The 5,903-nt window shown below is 43.8% G+C and overlaps 1 long non-coding RNA gene across 1 annotated transcript; it reads right to left on the minus strand.

The window, feature by feature from the left end:
* On the minus strand, positions 1 to 4,256 carry LOC108881533 (uncharacterized). The gene is made up of 3 exons (XR_001960634.2): positions 3,911 to 4,256; positions 3,199 to 3,258; positions 1 to 2,370 (listed from the first exon to the last, which is right to left on the minus strand). It is a non-coding gene; the product is annotated as an uncharacterized LOC108881533 (long non-coding RNA).
* Positions 4,257 to 5,903: the final 1,647 nt, after the last annotated feature.

Genomic DNA, 5,903 nt, shown 5'->3' on the forward strand with positions numbered 1-5,903 from the left:
GATGACACTGTGTTATTTGTCCCTGACTTTCCCCCTCTGAAACATGAGGGGAGAGAGGCTGAGAGAGGACACCTGGGACAGAACTCACCAGGGCATCTGAACCATGAACTTTGGAACTCTGATCCACCTCTCTTCTCTTCTTTGTGGGAGGAGGGGAGAGAGAGAAGCTGTGGGTACTAGGTTGCATGCTTTTTCTTCCCTTCCCCAGGGTGGGAGGGGCGGTTTCTTGTTGCCACAGCAGCAACACCGCGGAGTGCTTGCCCCATAGTTCTGGGTTTCCTGACCTGGGCTGCTGATTAGTCTTTTGATTAGTTACCTGTCTCTGTGGTCTGGGACCCTCGTGTCTCCCTCTCACAGCTGCCGCTTCCAGATCTCATCCCAGAGAGCCGGGTTAGGTGACCCAGTGTCCAGCTGCCTGCCCATCTCCTCCAGTATTTCTGCCTGGTATGCAGACAACAGCATCATTCAGGGAGCACACTAATTGTGCTGCATATTTATACATCCTCTGGAAAACGGAAGCAGTGACACGTTCCATTTTGCTAGGCAGAGAGATGCTGCTGGAGGCCAAGAGAGAGCGACGGTTAGGGTGGAAGTGATAAGCCACTGAAGGCTCCACCACTGGGGGTTCGGCCAGCCCCAGTTACCCCATCCCGTGGATCTCCAGCTTAGAGTAGCCTTTGGTGGGAAGCTTACTTTTGAACGGATTAGACCAGTACCTACTCACTTCCTTCATGCAGGCAGGCACTGCTGGCAGAAGTTGTTTAGCTGGCGGCTGGGCTGGAGGGAGCCTCTTGCCATCATAGAGGTCTCTCTCTGCCCCTTCAGTGTCCTGGGCTGCTGGCCACTGAATCCCCAACTTGGAATGTAGCCCGTTTGCAGACCTCGTATAAGCTGCTGTCTACTGGTGGAACAGCGTCAGATGCACTGGGGGGTCTGGACTGTGAAACTGGGAACATGGAGTCATCCTTCTCTTCCTCCATCTCGTCCATGTCAAGGAGGTCAGAGTGGGCGTCAACCTCTGCCTCCTCGTCACACATCTCCCCCTCGAGGAGCTCCTTGAAAAGTGGGGGCATGTCCGGAGGTTCAGCATCCATGATGTCCGCCAGCTTGGTGCAGCTTGTGGCAGATGGGTGCTGGTTGTGGCTTTTGGGGTGGCTCCAGACAGGCTAGGGTCCTGGTTGTTGGCCACCACCACTCTAAGCCGCCTTTCCAGTATCTTTTCTGGCATAGACGCACTGTGAGAACATGACTGGGGGTCCACCAGTGACGCTTGAGCGTGTTTAGCACCCATGCCCTCGGGTGAGGGTCCCTGCCCGAAATGGATGACCCGCATGACACGGGGCACAGGTGGGATGCAACCTCTTTATTCTTCGGTTTCGACCCTTTGGCGGGGGTATTGGCCGAGGACTGGAAAGGGGGATCGGTGATTGCGTTAGCACACAGGGTTTAGCCCTAGTTAGCCAGCGTAGTGTTAGAGTTTGCTCACCGTGACACATTAGCAGAACTCCAGGCACCCGGCTCAGCTAACTAAATTAATGCTAGCCAGACCCTCAAAAGCTCACCAGAACATGTTAGCCGTAGGGTACATTGCAACACAATCACCGGTACACTGGTAATCAAATACAGGGTACGTAACTAACAGCTTGCCCTTATGCGGACACTGTTTTCAGTCACTAGTGTAACCGTAAAGTTAACTTCTTGCAAAGAACTCAGCAAATCCAGACTTAGATCAGAAAAACTGCGTTCGGCGACATGGTCCTTGACGGTTTGTCTATGAACAGTTAAGCAGCTAGCCAAGCTAGCCTGGAAGAGCTGAGGGAGCTTGTATAGTTTCTTCATGGGAAGAAAGCGAGAATGATTTGAGAGGGGCTGGTTGACTGTGTTGGTATACAGGGGGTGTGCCCCAGCACAGTTCGACCTCTCTGTCACTGACAGACGTGGTGTCATTGGAGCTTCCGTAGTTGGTCACGCCAAAGCGATTCCCATAGTGAAACACCAAACAACATGTGATCAACTGCACTGCAAGAATTCTTGGACAAAGTACAGCCTCCCTCTCACTGTCCATAGAGATTGTGCATCTTTCACATATGTAGTGACTCTGGATGTTATTTTTTATGTCATCAAATTTATTGTAAAAAAGATATTTCCTAGATGACACAGCATGCTTCTCACTTATAACATTTATCTAAGTGTGTCTACTAAAGCTTCATCTGTCAGTCCATGTTTGAGTTTTAAAGCAAGTAGCAGCTCATGTTGTTTTCTGGTATCCTCAACATTTGCAGTTTGTGACACCTGCCCAGTTGCACATGAAACATTTGTAGAGAACTGGTAGACTGGTGGTACTGGTTGTGGGGGTACTGTTTCACAGACCTGTAAATGTGCAAAGAAAAAAAAGGGAAAGATTGCATTTTTAGTTTTTATTAACAGCCAGCAGTAGTACATAGCACTATAGCAGTTACAGTCCTACTGTTATTAGCATTATGAAGTAAGGTCAGTCACTCACATGTAAAGAATGTAATTTATTTTATGAAAAGCATGCACATGGAGATGAGCACAATGATAATGATTAGCATTCTGGTTTTAGATAGATCTCAGAAGTAAAAAGTTGCCTTTAAATCTGAAAATTTTTGATATACTGATGAGATAATGATATTGATTCATATGATAGATTGTGATAACATTTTCAGGTACATTGCCCAGCCCTAAGCAGTAGTATTAATAGCAGGGGAAATGTCTGGATTAGATTAAGGAAGTAAACAGCTGCAGTAGTTGTATGAAATAAATAATTACTTGCAGCAATAGTAGAAAATGTTACAGTAGTATGAGCTGCATTAGAAACAGAAAAAGTTAACAAGAGAAAAGGCAACAGAAAGGAAGGCAGCACAGGTTGGTCAAACAGAATGATACAGACTGGCTGCTTCAGTGTCAGCAGCCAGTCAGATCACCAAGCTTTTCCTCTGACAAACACAATCTTGGAGCAAGGTATATGCATACATTTTCAGTTGCAGAAAGACTTTGGTGTAAGGATTGCCCACTGGCTGTGGCTTTCCCAGGAGAACTGACACCACAGTTGTCACCAGCACTTGCAGGATCACTTGGGAAGAGTGCAGGCTCACTTTACACTCTCTCTCACGCACATACATGCCATACACACACACACACACACACACACACACACACACACACACACACACATACCTGTCCAGAGGTGAGGGACAGATCAGGGCAAGAAGTAGTACCAGACTGTGGCCTGCAAACCTGCAAACACATACCAACAACAGTTTTGATCAACTAGTATTGTATATTAATGATATTATTTGTGGGAGCACTCTAATTATCTAAAACAGAACATAAAAAACAAATTGTGAAAGTATCTCTCATTATCCTTAGTGAGCAAACAATAAGGGGGCTATCTAACTACAGACAATTCACAAAATAATGTAAAACCCTGAAAAATGAGTGGTGAAACAGGATGACAATGCCCCCATCCACAGTGTACGAGGGGTCACTAACTGGTTTTGTGATGATGAAAATGTTGTTAAACATACAATGGTCTTAGCAGTAACCACATTTCAATCCAACTGAACATCTATCGGAGATTCTGGTCTGACGTTATAGACAGCATTATCCACCACCATCATCAAAACACCAAATGAGGGAACATCTTTTGGAGGAATGGTGCTCTATCCCTATTCAGAGATTTGGACAGTCAACACCGATACTGATCAATACAATCAAATTTATCCTTTCAACTGTCACCCGTCTGTATAGTGACTCTAATCGAGGTTGTCAATCTGCTGCAACCACACGTAGCTAGCTCTCTAACATCATCAATTGAGGCTAGCTAATTCTGTCATTAGCCTTTACCTAGAATAGCTAATATCTGCGGAAAGCTTTACAGATATCTTACCTTTTCCACCAACGCTCTGTTCGCGTGGGGACTGGTCTGCCCGTGCAAAGATATTTCAGATACTTAATCTTTTATTGAATTACTTCCCAGCACTGTTAACCAGAGACTCTCTGTGCTAGTGCAGCTATAGATGGACGTAGCCTCCATGAGGTCACCCATAGGAATCTGAAGAGTGGTTTTGAAGCTCAAGGTCATCACCATCTTGGCAGTGCCTGACTCCGCCCAACTTCTGGCTAACCAAAAATGGACAAAGAAACATAAAAATTATGACAGTAATGCAGAGTTGTTAATCATAAAAGAAATTTGTGTGTTTAAATTCTGTAGATATTTAGCTTTGTATTAGAATGTGGTTTTCATTTTATCAGTGCACTACCGAGACAATAATTTCAGTTATTTCATTTTAACAGTGACAGCACAGAGCAAGCTGGGCTCTAACCTTAAAATGTCTGATTGGTAATGATATTATTAAATATGATAATGTTTAACGTTAATATTGCATAATGTTAGCTAAGTAACGTGGAGGACCTTTATTTTCTAACCTCACTCAGATGCCTTACCTAAAATCTAACACTTCTCTTTTACTTTGAGAAGTGACAGTCTTTGTCCGATACGTGCATGAAAAAATCCCCAAAAGGTACCCACACCACCAGGCACATGGCCAAGAAGTCAATAACCTGGATTAGCTGAGGTGCCGCCTAGCAGACAGCTAGCAGTTAGCTAGCTCAGAGCAGCTAGCCAACTGTGGTGGCAGCTAGCTGTCACTCAAAGTGGCTCCACCCATTTATTCACAACAAGCATTAATACAATTTAAATGGGTTATAAAAGAATTCACCCCCGTACAGTTGTCACAACAGGGGAAATTAGCTATAGAGACCAAAACCGTTTGTACCAGGCTGTAAACATGTTTATCCACGCTGTAAAGTTGGCCATTTTAATATGAAAGTCTAAGGGGATTGACTCGCTTTTGGAGCCAGCCTCAAGTGGCCATCTGAGGAATTGCAGTTTTTGACACTTCCAGGTTGGCTTCATTTTTCAGCAGCGGAGGTTGCCACTTAGATGCAGCTCAGGAGACCACATGAGAAACAGGTCTAACTAATGGAGGCCAGTAGTCCATCCAACTTGGTGCATTATGGGCTGGCCACTTCTGGATGATTTCTGTGTTCAACAATTAAAACAGCATATAAAATATGAGAGATAATATCTTTGTTTTTAGTGCTAGTCAAATTAATATAGCCTTGAAAAGGTGAAAGAAAAAGAAAAGTACAGAGTTCCTATCTCCATAGCAATCCATTGTGTTGCCATAACAACACCCGTTGTTTACCCAGGGTATACTTCACTGTGTCGCACGATCCGGTAGACTTGAAGAAAATGTTTGCACTGATTAAATGGTCAGGAGGGAATGATGGGAAATTAAGTATTGCCCCTACCAAAGAAATAAAGTTTAGTACAGAGAAATACTTGGACGGGATGATTTCCTTAAAAGTAGGGCTGGGCGATATGGAAAAAATATTGCAATATGGTTTTTCATATGGATTGATATTGATGTATATTTTGATCTAAATCAAATCACTATTTTTGTTGAAGTTAAAGTTTCCCTTTTACTCGTAAGTACTGACTCCTGTTGGGGGCAGCCGAATCTTTAGCCACTCCTGCTCAGCTCTGCTGAGAATCCATGCAGGCAGGCAGGCGGGACCATGCAGCTAATCACATAATTCTGTGTTCAGTTATTCATTTAAAGATTTGATTAAAATGTTAAACAATAGTAACTGTGTATTTTTTTTGTAATGAGAAGAAATGCAAAAAAAAATAAGGTTTTTATGAAAACACTAAATAAAAAATTGCTTACCAACACACAAACCATTCATAGTCGCTAAATTAGGCTAAAATAGGAGGCTCCAAGTGATATTAAATGAAGAGTGTAGATTTATTCTGTCAAGCGAGTGAGTAAATGATCACAGCGACCTTTTACCAAAACAGTCAATTTTATTTGACA

Source organism: Lates calcarifer, linkage group LG9, assembly GCF_001640805.2.
Source record: "Lates calcarifer isolate ASB-BC8 linkage group LG9, TLL_Latcal_v3, whole genome shotgun sequence".
NCBI classification, from domain to species: domain Eukaryota; kingdom Metazoa; phylum Chordata; class Actinopteri; family Centropomidae; genus Lates; species Lates calcarifer.